At 38.5% G+C, this 17,076-nt stretch overlaps 1 protein-coding gene across 4 annotated transcripts in view; it reads right to left on the bottom strand.

The window, feature by feature from the left end:
• LOC121512653 (LIM domain containing preferred translocation partner in lipoma) overlaps positions 1-17,076 on the bottom strand; it is a 340,478-nt gene that overhangs the window by 309,842 nt on the left and 13,560 nt on the right. The window contains exon 1 of one of the 4 annotated variants that reach the window (XM_041792031.1): positions 13,532-13,645. The exons of the other annotated variants lie outside the window; for them this stretch is intronic. The gene's annotated coding sequence lies outside the window, so the exon portion shown is untranslated. Of the gene's footprint in view, positions 1-13,531; positions 13,646-17,076 lie in introns of those variants that run through there. 4 annotated transcript variants of the gene reach the window in all.

Here is a 17,076-nt window from a genome sequence, read left to right as displayed (position 1 = left end):
TTTCCTTAATTTTAGGAGGTTGGCAATCGGCCGATCCTTGTAAATAAGATTGGTGGATAAGATCGGTTTCATATGCCTCTACCTACTAAAATGTGAAAAATGAAAGACTAAAGGAACTGATATAATTTAGTAGTTTGGACAGCAATGTTTTAAACTTTTCATTTATATTTGAGAGAACTACCTCATGTGCAGTTAAAACAACAAGTTTGTATTGTTTCACGGGTATTGTTCAATGTTATTCAATAAAATAAGATTGGAACATTGAAAGTGTATGCTGTCAGTTATAAAAAAAAATCGGTATGGGCCAAAATCAGAACCGGTGATTGGCCAGAAAATTGCAATCGGTGCACCCCTAGTTTTATTATACTGTTAATGTTTTGGTTCATGTCTCAGCTCAAGCTGCTACATTTTGATAAGGATTGTTCTTTTGAATCTGTATGATTCATATGTTTTTGATCCTATTTAAGTTAAACTGTTTACACCACTTTAAAGCGGAGTTAGGATGTTTTTAATTCATTTTTGAGTTCAGTTTTTTGTTGTGACTAATAGAGCCAAGTTAACTTTTAAGTGGAATTATAATATTTAAAATTCATTTATTGAATTCATATGTTATTGTAACTATTGACTCTAGTGAAACTGAGGTTATATGAGTTCACTTTTGACTGCTCAGGTCATTCAGCTGACCACTTGTGGATTTTGATTGTCTGACTGAATACTAAACACTGCACTTAGTGAATATGTAAATTTATTTTTTGACAGATAATAAAAGTGAAACAGAGCTATTACACCATTCTGAGCAGAAATGTGATTTTCTGTTTTATTACAACAATATTGGCTTTACGGAGTTAAATGGAATACGTTTGAGATATCTAGTAGTAACAACTGAAACTCTAATCTAGGTAATTATGAGTATCGGATCAGGACTTGGTAGATATTAAATATTAAAAAACTGGATCGGGATCGGAGGCCAAAAATGCTGATCGGGACAACCCTAATCACTACAGTGCTAGGCTAAAGTCAAACTGTGTTGATCCATTGCAGCTCACAGGTTGTGTTAAACCCCAAACAGACTGACAGAGACGCTCATCAGTGCAAGCAGCCTTGCTGTATGTCGCTGTTATTACACACATTCAACTTGGAGAGGAAGATATATGAACAGTGTATATCTGTATGTATGTACATGTATGTACATGTGTGTATACGTATGTATGTATCTGGGAGCTGGGGATGGGGTGGAGGGGCTGGGGAAGTGGGAGAGCTGTCTGTATTTGCCAGTTTTTGTTTGATTGTGTTTGTCATGTATTGTGGTTTGTATTGTTCTATGTTTCTGTGTTCGGACCCCCTTGAAAACAAGATGCTGCATCTCAAGGGGCTATCCTTCAATAAATTACATAAATTGAATTGAATTGAAAGATCACACATTTACCTCATTGCTGTGCGTCACGTTAATTACATTGGGACAAACAGGTGATGTTTGGCCTGTTACCTGGTGGAACAGGTGATGATGGGGCTCTGATGTCCACTATGGAATAATTCATGCTTTTAAACTGCTGATGACGATGTTGCCAAAATCCATTCCTTTGCAGAAATTTTACCCATGATGGTATTGATACCGGTTTAAGGCCTACTACTACCACGTAGTGCGTCATAGAGCACAAGTTCCCAAATTTTTCAGCCTGGAACCTCCAAAATAGCAGCACCAGAGACAGGACTTTTCACTGGGACTTTCCCAACACAACAACGCAAAAGATCACAACAGCCTTAAAAACATTCTATGTTTAAAATAATTTGAAGTTTTTGTTAGAGTTTTGGACAGCATCTCATTTACCCCCCCTTGAGTGTGTCGTGTCCCCCACTTTGGGAATCACTATCAGTGAAGAGGTCACACATTGTCTACCATGTCTGTGGGTCTAGTTTTGTCTGTAATCTCCAGACTTCTCAAGCATCTGGTTCTGCTAACTGCTGAGTCAAAGAAGAGACATCACCTGTTATACAAGCTCTGATTTGTTTTCATGGTCAAACACAGGAGAAAATAATGGCTTTGTTGGGAGTCTTGCACTAAAAGAAGTAATGAAAAAAAAAACTGGTACCAGCGATCGACTAAATTGTGATTTCATTTTATCCTAACTTTCACAACGGTGCATCTTTAAAGAAAAATTACGTTCTCTAAAGATAATAACTACATGAACTCCTGCAAAGAGAGCATCACAAAGATCAACCCCAACTCAGGAGGTAAAACCAGAATGACACTGAATTTCTTCAAATGCTGAACATAACTCACACGGAGCAAAGTTACCTCGTCATTATTAAATAACCCATCATTCTTACAAAATGATAGAGTTCCTGGATGTTAGGGTGGATGGAGGGGAGAGTGTGGGGTGATGTGAAGACTCAGTCCCGGGTGTGTCTCCATCAGAAGTCAGACTTCGAGCCAGCACAGTGATCTGGGTCAGTAGGTAATTGCTCCTGGACCACAGGAGACCTGTTAGCAATTAATCCTGCCAATGAGCCTCATGAAGTATGCACACGTACAGTGTGCCAGAAGTCTGAGAAGAGCTGCTCTGTTAGTGTGGCTCTTTCAAAGAGGGATGGTGGATCATTACTGCTGCTGACGCCAGTGACTCACAGCTGGAGTGACATAAGATTATAAAAAGAGCTATTACTTAATCAAGCTCTGATTTAACATCCTAATATCTTCAACTATGACATGTCATCCAAAAACACATTAATTAGTTTAACAATAAAGAAGCAATTGTACTGATATAAAGGAGCACAGGATGAAAACTTCATTAAATAGGAAAATAAAACAAACATAAAAATATGTTTTTTCATGTATTTATATATTTATATTCAACTTTTCACTGTTGAATATAAATATGTTTTAATTGGAATTTTTAAGGACTGTGAGGTATCCATTTTTTATTAATACCGTTAATTCTTCCCAAAATTTATCAGACATATTCCCATAAATACAACCCTAAGTCATCATAAATATGAGAATAAAATCCAAAACTATCATCAGACTGGTGAAGTAATATTTCATGTGCTTTTAAACAGATACAGATAGTCCATAAATATTATCTATTTTTAGATTGAGCAACAATGTCAAGCCTGTTTCACTGCAGAGCTAATTCTGGCAGCTTTTTTTCCCCATAGTTTTAGTCGAAATAAAATCATAAACATTTTTATCTAATGAACCAACGAGGGACTGGAAAGCTTCTTGAAACTCACAGAATTGGTAAAAAGGCAGTGCTTTATGATGAAGGGTGTGAACAAATCCAGAATAAAAATTCTCTGTTTTTACAAACCAGTAAAAAAGGCTTTAAGAAGCCCCTGAGGATTCTGGGGAGCATTAGTCAAAAAGGCCTAACCAGGAATAACCCGATTAAACTGAATGCTGTGTTTGAACCATTTGGAGCACAGGTGCAAACAAGGTGGCTTAAGAACAGTAACACTCTAAAGTTTCTTCCAGACTGTGTGACTCACTGTAGCTGCTACTGGTATTGAGTAATACAACAAAAACACAAAATATTTTCCTTTGTGAATTTGTATTGTGAAACAGAAGCCTGCAGATGACTGTAGCTGGGATATTAGCTAGTTCAGGTTTAAAGTTGATAACAACAGACCAGAAAATGAGTATATTACACCTGTTTTATGAGGAAAAGTCCAATTTTTCAAACTGGCAACTCCAAAAAGGATCAATGTTGGCAGACATTTTCCTACAGCATTGCTAAAATCATTGCCTGCAAAAAAAGACACATATAGAGGTAAAAGCACATAGTGGTGCTTTGAAATGGTCGGAGTACCTAAAGAAACAAAAACACTGGTATTTAAACTGTTTGCTGTTATAAAATCAAAATGTTTTAGCACAAACGTCCATTTTTATGTTTCTAGTTTAAAGGCAACCAGGGGCGCTCAATTTAAAAACTACATTTCATGCAATTAAATTGCATATCGTTATGAAACAAGTGATCTACACCCCTACTCTAGAGTCAACCATAAAGCGGTGCCATGTATGTCACCGTGGCTTGTGAGTATAAATGAGTGCGAGTCCTTATTACAGGTTTGCTGTTTGATAACATCATTAACAGGAGTTCTGTCATCACTTTTACAGCATCTTCACACCCACGCAGTGCTGCTGGAAAAGGACACACACTCTTCAGACATCCATTATAAACAAGTGCTCATCACACAGCAACATCTTCATAACAGTTAGTACAGTTACACCAATGCTATTTTTAATTATATTTTGGTATTTATTTTTATTCATTAGTTTTCATGACCAAAGAAAATGCCTTATATTTAAGAGATTTGCTGCCATTATTTAAAGTTTTTGAGTAAAAAAAACAAACAAACAAACAAACAAACAAAAAAAAAAGCAAAAACAAGTCTGATTGTTGTGCCCTGTCTAGAGGTGGCCAGAACACAACATGAAAATCACCCACTGCACTCATTTCTCAAGTAGCCACAGAACTAAGTTTAAAAATTTACAATAATACAATTTATTTACATAAATAGAATGTTACACTAACAAAGGACGTTCAATACCTCAGGGTGAATCAGATATAAACCATTAGTGCAAGAAGGAAAATTGATCTAAATGATTAAACGTTATTAGAGGAAGCCTCTTAAATTTCCAGTGATTGTGATAAATACATCATCTTTTATTGCTTTGTAACTTGTTGTCCCCAAAGAGTAAACCCATATTTGAAGTTGTAACACAAACTCCGTCCTCTGACATCCATCTTGTTGTCATTCTAATCTGAATTATGCGCTGTCTGTTTATGTGTTTTGGCACATCATTAATGGCTCTGTGTTTTGCCGACAACATGCTTCAGTAATTTGAGTGTCTTTAGAGGCTGGCATCTGTCGCTGCATGCCAAGCAAGTGTATCAGTCACTTTGACTAAAGTGTCCCATTAGCCTCCAGCTCCTGCCTAATCTCAGATTAATCAGTTAGTGGCATCTGATCCTAAATGATAGGGGCACAGAGTAAAATGTCACTTCTGGCACACAATCACTCCACTGTCATTAGAACAATGTTAAAGATTACTGATGTTTACTGGTCACGAAAGTGTAGATGAACAATCATTTACCAAACAAAGTGCAACAGAGGAGGGGAGTCAGAATTGCATTCATCACCAAAGAGTTTAAAAGGATGACACAGAGCAATTATTCTGGTAATGTGAGCTGTTTCTGATCACTGGAGTCAGAAAGCATACATTTATACTTTTGGCCTCTTAGCACATGTTCATGCCTCTCAAAAGTCCCACATCCTCTGATATCCATGCACTTTAAAGTAGATTTACTTCATCACTTGGGAAAAACAAAGAACATGCAAGAAATGAAAAAAAAAAAAAAAAAAAAAGTTGCTGAAAACCAAAAAATGGTCATCCTACGTGGCTGTTGCCAATGTTTTGGAGCTGTCTGATTTACTTTTTAACACAAATATGACACATAACATGACTAAAGAAATCATGTTTGTTGTTAGAAAGAACCAATAATCTACTAGAGGCATATTTATCCAATGTTTTGGGACACCCAGTCCATATTTAACTGAAATTTACAGTCTTGGCATCATAACACCTGTGTAGTTGATTTCTTTGTATAGGAAAAGGAAACAATAAATGCAGGCAAAGGGAGCTTCCTTCACCGAGGTCATATCTATTCAATGCTGTCAACCAGCATGTAGGCAAAATCACCATTAAAGTAAGGGAATCAGCCAAAGGTAGAACAGGTAATAAAGGTAGAACTGTATCACTCACTGTACATTTTTTTTTGTGTAAATGTCGACAAAGGCTTTTTTTGCAGCATGCTGTAACTCACTCTGTCTGACATTTACCCACAAGCATTTAAAATAAGAAATGATGTTCTTGTTGCTGACGTGCTTGTTTGTTCTGGTAGCTCAGAGAGACACAAGTATTCATTTCAGACTGTTTCACAAGCAGGTTAAAACTCCTTACAGAAGCCTTTATATATAGTCAAAGACCTTAAAGTTTCACTAAAACTGATCATCTGAGCCAAACTGAGCAGGTTCAATATGAAAAGAACACAATATGTACAGTGCTTAACAAATTTATTAGACCACCTGTCATATTTGTCTCAAACCATCCAGCATCATGAAGGGCTTTAATGCGAACTCCTTCATTTTCAGTGAGCTCTCCACGTTTTACCATTTTGAACAGGAATGAGGGATTTCAAACTGAATTCACCTTTTTCTAACCAAATTTGAGCTGGCTCACTGGGCTTCTCTGAGAAGTCAGAAATGAATCAAGCATAACATTCAAGCACTAAAACTCATTTTTCTGTTCAGGAATGCAAATAAATAACTATAATTTGACATATTAATCAAGAAATAATAAAGTGCTTTACTATTTTTTCAGTTTTTTCTTAAATCAGCAAATTTGAAAATTCATGGATAACAATAATAATTATATTTTAGTGTTAAAAATATCATTTCAGTTAAAGAGCTTCTACATATTGGTGTATTAACTATTGCAGAAACATAAAAAATGATTTTGGTAATTACCAATGCTGTTAATTTAGGGCAGCTGTGGCATAAACCTTACTTTAAGTGGTTATCTAATAAATTTGTTGAGTACTGTATATTTCCAACTTAAAATGGTGGTTTTAAAGATGATCTGACAGACGGTAACTCTTAGTAGGAAGTGTTGAGTCCATCCAGTTACAACAGAGTGCCCCAGTTATCTGCTTTCAGCACTATGTAACTTCAGCAGCAGGCTGCGGCTCTTTCAAACATTCAGCTTTGCAGCACACGTTCACACACCAGCCATCGGCTTACAAGAAGCCAGGTAGTCTATCTCAGTATTCTTTGATACAATGGCACTTACACACTTAATTTTTTCCTCTGAAAACCCTCGGTCATGTTGTTCTAATCCACACCCTCGTAGCTCTTACAGTATTTTCTAGCAAACCTGGACCTTGATTGACTTTCCAGAGTCTTTAAAGATTAAATTCACATCACAAACTCCAATATTAAACATTTTTTTATCCACTTTATAATCCATTTTGACCATTCCTACCTCTAGCTTTAGCCTTAGCCACAATATCAATTTCCCACAATGCATCGTGAGGGGCCATGACAACCAATGGCAGACTATTTCATCATCACGTCATGCTTTGCCATACAGGGCATGTGTAAACACTTTGAAACTGGAGGAGAGCGCTTGAATGGCTCATAATAGAGAGAAAAAGACACAGTAAGGCTGTGATGTGTCCCTCTGTGTCACTGCAGACAGGAACTGATTTAAAAAAATGACTTAAATCAAGCAAATTCCAACAAGCACAAGGGATTTTTTGTAAAAATGTGAATATTTTTGAAGACTTTTTGTCACAGAATGATTATTTTTTAACTTTTTGGTCCACAAGAGATGGGAGAACGCGTTTGTGCAAACAATAAGTCTTAGTCAATACTGTTCACTGTATATAACACATAAAAATCTTTGTTTTGTTTCTGTTTTGGTTTTTCTTTTGTCTTTATAGTCCCATAACATTTTTAAAATTTGAGTGACATTACTGCAGCACACATACTCTCAAAGTCCAGGTTGTCCTGAAAACAGGAGGTTTAGAGCTTGAATGTAAACCACAGGGTTGATGTCAGTGATGGACTGGCCATTGAGAGCACCGTGACATTTCCCGGTGGCCTGGGCGCCAAACTGGCCTGCTCAGCGATTGCCGGGAGTCGGGACCAAAGGTTCGGATTGGGTCCACATGATTTTTTTAATAAACAATCCATCATGCGGCTCAGGGTATCTGCCTCAATGAAGCTCACACAGATTGAGCAGCAACGTAGGGCACAAACACACTCCATCCTCTCTTTTTCTGAGGCTCTCTACTGCAGAGTGAAGGCAGACACACACCAAGTTGCGCCCCTGCCCCCCTCCTCCCGCACCCATAGTTCCACTGTAAGTTCCCTCATTACGCAGATGGTGGGACGTTAGTCAGTTTCGCTGCAACTTTATTTCGCAGAAGTTCACAGGCTACTGTGGCCGGGTTACTGCAACACAACAGAAACATTTATTTTGTAGGGAAAAGAAAGAAAAAGCTGTGTGTGGGCACATGCAGAGCCTTTGTTTTATTATTTTACACCCTTACATCAGTAGGCGCCCAACCTAACTCACTCTTGGTGTTTCGCGTTAATCGGGTAGTGGTGGCCTGGGATGGTATCAAATTCCTGGCCTGAACTGTTGTCCCAGTCCGCCCCTAGTTGATGTTTGACTGGCTTTTTAAGACCACAAGTCCAGGCAAGTCACAATGGTTACAAAAAATAGCACAGGGCTCAGAGGGTTTTAATGGAAAATCCCAAATTTTAGAGAAACTGAGCTCACACTGAAATAATACAAAACCAAATATGCTGCTCAGCAGAAATCACATTAAGTCCAATATAAATCCAAAATATTACTTCTGCATCTAAATAGAAATCAACCTGCAAAATCTTGTAAACACTCAAAAAATTTTGTTCCATCAATGTTGACACAGTTTAAGCAGCATTTTCCATGCGCTGCACATTTTCAGAGTCTCTGTGTTCAAATCGAACCCTTAAACTCACACCAGCTGTTTATAAGCATCCTGTTGCAGAGTAATCAGGAGTTAAACACAAAAACAGAAAGTAATCAAACCCTTAAAGTGATTCTCCTTAATAAGAGAGATAATCTCCTCCACTTTAGCTTGATTCTCCTCAGCTCAGTGAGATCCTCGCTGTAATTGCTCTTGTTAATCAGGCCTTAATTTGTTGACAAGATTCATTTGGACTTCTTGTCCTGAAAACATACAATCTCTCCCAATCTGAGGATGCCAACATCTTGAAATTAAGAACTGCAAAGTAGAATGAGACCAGATTAAGTGACTGATGTAACCAATAATCAGTGTCATTGAATGCAAGTTAAACCAGGAAAGTACTCTCAAAACACTCTTACTGATAGTCTGTTTGTTGGGCAGCTATACAAAACAACAAAGCTGGGAGTTTAAATAAAGCTGGTAGTGATCAACAGTGATCAAGAACTGAAAAACTTTATATTCATCTTGGATGTTAAAACCTTAAAATATATAATCGATGTCTTAGACAGTGTGTAGCAAAATGTGTTCATGCATGGCTCACTTTAATCACTCCTTAACAAACAATCACGCCATAAAAGCACTCCAGGAGCTTTGTTCAAACAATCTTTACTGTAGGCGCTGCTATACAGGATGTATGAGGCACAAGAGTCATCAGGTGCAAAGTAGAGAGCAAGGTGCAAAGGTGATTACTCCTCTGATAATCATGTTTATGACCAAGCATCCAGTCACTTGCTGTTTGAATTGAAATCATTTGCTTTTAAGGTAAATATCGAGATCATGCTAGCAACTCACTAGATCAGGTCAGGTGTGGGGGTATATGCTGGTTCACCACTTCCTGTACTGCTCTGGCCTCTTGATGGACATCCTCCAGGCCTGCACCAGGCCCCTGCCCCATCTCTCAAGTTATCCTCCCAGCTGCCCCCTTCACAATGCACGCATTCGCTCCCAGTGTCTGGACCGGCCCACTGGGTCCAGGGCACCTAGTATGCAATGAGCTAGATCAGGTCTGGGAAAGCACACTAGGTGCCCGTAGGAGCTCCTGTATCAGACAGCCGACCCTTCCCATCCCTGCTCTCCTGAGCAAAAGATACATGCGCCAAAGACAAATTGTCACAAATGAGTCTTTGGCGCCTCAGGACATGAGTCAACGTCCAGGCCTCACAAGGGTATAGCCAGACCAGAAAGACCAGGGAACGAAAGACCCTGACTTTTGTCCACATGATCAGAAACTGGGAATGCAACACTGTCTTGCTCACAGAACCCACTGCTCTGTGCGCAAGACTAAGTCTGTGGTTGATCTCAGCCTTGCAGTCAGCATATCGATGGATTACACTGCAGAGGTAGGTGGACTGCTCTACACCTTCTAGTCTCTCGCCACACAGACACAGATTCCATGGCAGCATCCAATGCATCCCCAAATGACTGTCTCTTTGTTTCTGCCCAGCAGATGTGTGTTCCCAAAGCTTCAGCAGCTCACTAACTGTTGAAACATTTTGTAAAAAATATGTTTTTAATTGAAAAAGGACGTTTGTGGCTGTCTTAAGATTTAAGTAAACTTATTCTGACATCAGTTGAGGTTTGTGCTTTAATTCAAAACAAAAACAAATTTCCTCATTAAATTTACATGCAATTGTAAATCTTTAATTGACCTTTCTTACATTTATAGTTTAGTTGATTAATTTTAAAAAAGCATTTCCTTTACATCCATTGCTGAGTGTGTGTGTGAACCAGAAATCTTTAGTTGAGTGGTGACACTGACAACCATTTCTACAAAACTCTCTGATCTTAAGCAAAATAGCCTGACCTAATAAAAGTTTAATAATAAAATAAAACAACAGGGCTGTTGTTAATGTTAATTGCAACCAAATGCCGAATTTAAATAGTTTACGCAAAAAAAAATCACATTTAAATTTCCATCACTTTGTTTCAAAACACAGATTTAATTGAGTATTTGACTCAAATAAAGTCACATGTAATTTATGATGCTAAATTCCAGATTTACTATTGAAATGAGTGTTGCAGTGCACCAGTGTGGTCGGAAACCATGGCTTAGATTTAGGAGACAGCTTCTAAGTTCATGTTAATACACTGTAAAACTATTATGCATCAAGAAATATGCAGGAGTGTATGTACAAAATGACTCCCTAAGATCGAATTAATGTGACAGCACTTCCACTTTTAAGGAGTTTAAGTTACGTTGCTTTATCTGTGACCAAAAAAGGTTAAAGATTAGACTTTCTCAGGAACTGCTGGTTCTTTTTTGTGCTTTTTCTTTGTTATTTGTCCTGTCTGTGTGCTGTCCCTGCTTTTATTTTTAAAGAAAACAAGGAAGTTCTGGTAGATCAAACATTTTAAAACCAAGGAAAAAAAGAACTTGCTGTGGATAGCAAAGTAGAAAATAGCTAAAGGGAACTGTAAAGAAGTGAAACGCTTGACATGACAAGGTTTGAGTTGTCTGATTCTTTCAAAGTGAAAAGAGACATTTAAAGGCAAAGTGGTGTATAATTTTCATCACTGAGAAAGTAAGAGACACTATGTTAAGTGTCCAGCTGCTGCTTGTTACAGTGGCCTATGGTAAATGGGGTAAATGGTAAACAGACTTGAACTTGTATAGCTCTTTTTTAGTCGTCTGACTACTAAAAGTGCTTTAACTCAGGTGCCATTCACACCCATTCAATCCACATTCATACCCTGATGGTGAAGGCTGCTATGTAGAGTGGCTATCAGTATCAAATAATTCCATTCATACAAATTCACACTAAAGTTCAACCAATATTGTTTTGTTTTTCCAGGGCTGATACCAATTATTAGTAATTCATGAGACCGTTAGCCAATATTTGGAACTGATAAACAGTGCATTTGTTATGATGTACAAAATGTACTTAATGTGGCAAAAGTAAAACTGAATGTTAAAAAAAATGGAAGACAAAATAAACAATTTAGCCGTAGCTCTTTCTCAGCATGAGAAATGGTCAAGAGCAACACAGTAGCAGCAGGAAAACAGGCAGTGATTCAATACACTCATTGTGTCAGTGTCACCCAAGCTAGACGGTTGATTGGCAGGTACTCATGTGACATCTAGCCAATCAGGTGATGTTATACGCAGGACATTTGGTAAGACTATGGAAAGTGAAAACAAAAACAGAGGCAAGCCACATCTTGGAGCCAAAGTAGCACACCTAATTGATCTTAGCTGATTATCGGCAAAATAAAATGCTGCTACTGATAACTGGCTAAATGCCAAATATCGGCCAGGCCAATAATTGGTTAACCCCATAATACACATGCCTCTGGCACAACAACAGAAGCAAACTGAGATTAGGGGCCTTGACACACTGGCGTATGACTGCATGGGCTGGGGATTGAACTGAGATAAAGAAGCCCCTGGAAAGTGAGAAATGAAGCCTGGTGTTAGCTCATGCAAGACAGTCATCATACGCCCAGCCACGCTAGCCTGACAGCCAGCTGATCCTAATTATTGACCCCCAACTCCCACAGCCAATCACACTTCTTCTTCTCAGCACAGCGGTGTATTTAAATATGACACACTTCTCACTAATCCCTGCCTTCATTAATGCTGATGCACCACGCTGCTGCTGGCAAAGCTTAACCTCCTCCACCCCAGCTTCCTCCTTTATAGCATAAAGCTTGCCGCACCCTCATTCAGATTCCTGCTACTATGGATTCATTGCTTTTGAACTTATTTTATTTTATCCAATGCGTGTTGTCATAAAAGTATCTATCCATATGGGGTTTCTAGCTATTGAGTCCCTGCAAAATCAAGGCATGCTGCTTGACTAACCCAGGGAGAATCTTTGAGCAGAGCCTTCTCCACCAGGTAAAACTGTATAAAAACATTTTTCAATAAAATGGTTAAATGTATGACAAGAGCGTTCCTGACTGAAACTTGATTTTATTAATGTATTAATTTCAGGCCTTATTTGCATCATGATTGAAATGTTAAACATATTCTTAGTCTACACATGGATAGAGATCTATTAGGCTATCATTTAAATCATAATCTTAGTCTCACTTGGCTGCTTTTTTAAACTGGAAAACTTTATATCACTTCCCAAATATTCACACTTTCTTCTTTTTAAGCTACATTAGTTCTAAGTGTCTAATTATTTTTTCCATGCACTCAGGTTTATTGGCTCCCATTTTGCAGACAGAAAACATAAAAGACCTGTATAAAGCCTAAAGTCTGAAGTCTGAAGTAAAAAGAAAGATGCTTTGCGTGTCCACAGTGGTGTGCTACATTCTGATGTTGAACACTGTTATAGCCATCGCTTCATTTACAGACAAAGGTAATCAGACAATCACTAACATCAGCAGCAGCTGCCCTTAAAACTCAGTAAAATCAAGATCTTCTTCCCTTTGATAATACAAGACAGCAGCAGGTTCATGTTTGAAGTCTGACATAAAAGCCTGAAGGGAAGACCTGTTGAATTGTAGATCAGTCCAACAAAAACTAGAAATTTCTCAACAAACTGAGTTTTACACATGCACACACACAGACAAATCACCAACCACACTTGCATTTATCTTTGTACTTTGGTCACTCATTGCAAACTTCTTCACTTTTCGTCTCATCTCAAGCCTGATCATATCACAGATAGACAGCTGCATATAAATTTACTCCAACCGCAGTCAAGAGTGTCCAAACTTTTCCAAACTTATAAAAAACTTTTCTAAATATCCAGAAACCTGGCAAACATTCAACAACAGCTTCTCCTTTTCTATAATGTCAGAGATGCTGCAGGAGATTGTGCAGACATGGACATACGTACAATGACATACATTCCCTCATCACGTACAATCTTTGTAAAATTATAAATTAAAAAGCAAACAATCTAGTATTCATTTGCCCCATCATATTATTATGTAACAATAAGAGAAGCTCGCTCCCGCTGTAGAACCACATGCTCTCATCAAAGCAGAATTAAAAAACAAACCTTTTTCTGCAGAATGACACTCACAATTCCTCTTTAGATCATTAAAGCACAGAAAACTGCTAGCTTCACTTAATGGCTGTCTTTTAGAAGACTACTCTCACCCTAAGAAAGCCTTATGCAGCTGAAATGACTCACATCCCCTCTTCCAACCTCTGTCAACCATCATGAGGAGGTAAACATTCCCAAATATGGAGAAAATATGAAGCCAGTATTGAGGGGCAATATCAGTTTGGTTTGCTTTTTAACTTGGAATGCCAAACTCTGAGAGCCTGAGTCTCTCCACGCAGCCAGCTCTGTGGTGCATACCTTTCACTGGGAATAATAATAATGATGGTTGCAGAGGACTTTTCACAACTGCTTTGGGTTCAGTCTGACCTAAGATGGGTAACACTGCAGGCCTGCACTGGAAGCTCTGGTTTTAATAGCCAAAGAGAAGAACAATCAGCTTAAAATTTAACACACATTTTAACAAAAAAGCAGGTAAAATTAAACCATTTACTATTGGTTTACCTTTGATAAAGATTGTCCCTTAATTTAAAGGTAAAGACAGCCGGTTTATCGTGAGAGGCTGTCTTACAGATTGTCCTCAAGTGATTAAGAAGGTATAATTAAAGTCTGATTACTCCTCATGAGTGGCAGAGGTCAGAAGAGATCATGAGCATATTAAGAGACTTTAAGAGAACATTACCCCACCCTGCGTGGACGGGAATTATGCTGGAGAGCAATTTGGCTTGAGAGCACTTCATTACAAATCCCAAAGGGTCACAGTCTTCAGCGGGCTCAAACTCATGTTCATAGATATTCAATGTATTGACATTTAAATACTTTGTGTTCTTTCCTAGATTCCTCAAGTTCAGAATCTGGTGGTGAGTTCTGATGGTCATAGGGTAACCGGGCTATGCTGCAGCCCCATGCAAAACCTGAAAATAACCTGAGACTGAGACCCACTGAAACCCTTGTAAAACCTTAACATAAGACTCAGATATCTAACTCCATATCTTTAATAACTTTGAGAATTTCAATGACAACACTTCAATTTCAGAAACACTAACCTGACTAGCTGTCACTAGGGATGGGACTGATCCAATCCAATATCGGTATTGGGTCCGATATGGACGTACTTAATAGATCGGATATCTGACTGACGGCGCTGATCCAAGTGACAGATCCAAATCCATCCTACAGTTTGCGGTAGACCATGAACGCACCGCAGTCTAACACGAGACAGTCTGTAACTGAGCTAGTATTAGGATGTTCTTAGCGGTATAATTACCTAGTAGATTAAACGTAAATCTATATTTAGAATAGTCAAAACAAGTCTGAAGATGAGAGAACACAAAGAAGAGTGGGTGTGACGTTAGCCTGATAACGGCGGTGCCGCTAGCGCCTTCATTCCTCTTTGCAGATTAATACCGTGCTTTGATATTTCGCCTCTTTTCACTTCGGATGAGTAGTCATACATGAGCCCAACCCTCGACAGCCCACATACCACTTTATTTCCATTTACTCCTTTGGAAAACTGTCACTAACTGCCGTTAGACATTAGCCACCAACAAGCTACTGATTGTTGACATCGGGTGAAGGGTCGGAGAGGAAGGCTGTGGCCATTAACTGAAGCTACAGCAGTCTCTAGTTGCGGGAGGTCCGTTACAGTTCAAAAGAGCATTATAGACAGGGATTTCAAGCACGTGTTCATAAAAAAATGATAGGTAATTAGTTTATATATATATCGGAATCAGTATCAGTATCAGCACATATTTATCGGAATCGGATCGGAACTGAAAAAAAGTGGATCAGTGCATCCCTAGCTGTCACAACATACCAGTAATTCTGATCAAGCATCTGCAAAGTCACCTAGATTTTCTTTGCCGATATTCATCTCACTTTGTGACCTTCCAATCTCTTTTCTCTGTAGAGCCATGAGTTACTCAGCCCATCCTGTTTTTCCCAAAAGTTAGGTTTTAAGACTCACTGTGGATCCTACAATCTCAGGGTAAGAGGAAGCCTAGCCCGACATGTATGCTAAGCATTAGTATTATGGTACACTAGTATGGTCTTGGTCTTGAGGCTGGTCTCAATTCTAGATTTTGAATGTCTTGGTCTTGTCTCGGACTCGAGAGCATTTTTACTCGGTATTGTCTCTGTCTCAGATTTTCCATCAAGACCGGTTCAGACCAGCACTGATCTGCTATTCTTCGACTTCATTAATGTGATGATAAGGAGAAGCACTTGCTAAAACAACAAATAGCTACACCTGCAAAAACTCAGACATCAGTCCATCTTATTTCTAGTCAGAAATACCCCTGAACACTTACTTTAGGCCTCATTCACCTGACAAATCTAGACAAACATCTCATTTTCAGATATTCAAATAATTCTGGACTTGTCAGTGGCTTTTAAATACATACAAGGATTTATTTTTTACAAGAACTTGGAACAAATTTGTTAAAGGGATACTTCAACATTTTGGCAAATTGGCTCATTGCCATAATTCCTATATTCTTAGTAAGTTTCTAGATCAGCACTGCTGAGTTCAGACCTGCTGTGCCAACTCAATGTAAGCAGATGGTATTCCGGCTTTCCCTCATCAAACTCATCAAGTACACAATCCAACAACTCCAAAACGCTCTCGTGGACAAGTTGTGACCTGTACATTCACCACACTATGAAATAATCATGGAACATTACGAGACGGAGAAGTTTTAAAGCTAAATGCAAAGCCGGAACTACACTCCAGACATGGCTGCTGTATTGTGTCACTCCGCACAGTGGTTTACTCAAGAAATAGTTCAGAGTATTTGCTTCATGTGTCGTAATGTTGCATAATTATACGTTATTATTTCCCCGAGTTGGACTTGCCTGTATGACTCGCTGAAGTGAGACAGTGCTCCGTTTGTGTCTGCAGACTTCAGGGCATTTCATAAACTTCTCTGATTGACCCGACGGTTTCACAGAACACCGTCAGGCATCACGATTCAAGTCCTGTTTTGGGGCTTTTCCTCTCTCTCTCTCTCTCTCTCTCTCTCTCGTTCTTCGGCGAGCGCACGTCATACATTTAATTATAAATTATTTAAAACTCGGCGACTGATGTCTTGATTGCAGTGTATTTTTCAAAAAGTGTCAGCATACCAAATAATTTTGTAAGACATATTGATAATAAATTGACACCAATTAAATAGAAACACCTTATTGCCACAGACATTAACTGAGACTAAATAGGTCAAAGTTCATCATCATATAGGATTCAACAGGTCACAGAAGCAGCTTTATCCCTTAAAATGTGTTCTCCATGTCAGTGGATGGTCTTAAAAGGTCATATTTTATGGTGGATTAATTCACAAACAAAAATGTGCAAAAATTAAAAGTGAACACGCTATGAGAAATAGACCATGATCCTGTAATCTTAAGGTTCACCGTTCAGACATCCTCAGACCACTGTGTGAATGATGGAACTTTATTCTTGCTATAATGTAAAATATTATACGCATGCACAAAGTAGAGGATGTTAAAGTGGGGGTATTGTGCCTTTTTCAAGGCTTTACACC

This window comes from Cheilinus undulatus, linkage group 7 (genome assembly GCF_018320785.1).
Source record: "Cheilinus undulatus linkage group 7, ASM1832078v1, whole genome shotgun sequence".
Taxonomy (NCBI): domain Eukaryota; kingdom Metazoa; phylum Chordata; class Actinopteri; order Labriformes; family Labridae; genus Cheilinus; species Cheilinus undulatus.
The sequence above is the reverse complement of the archived record's forward strand: the minus strand, read 5'-3'. Positions and strand labels throughout refer to the sequence as shown.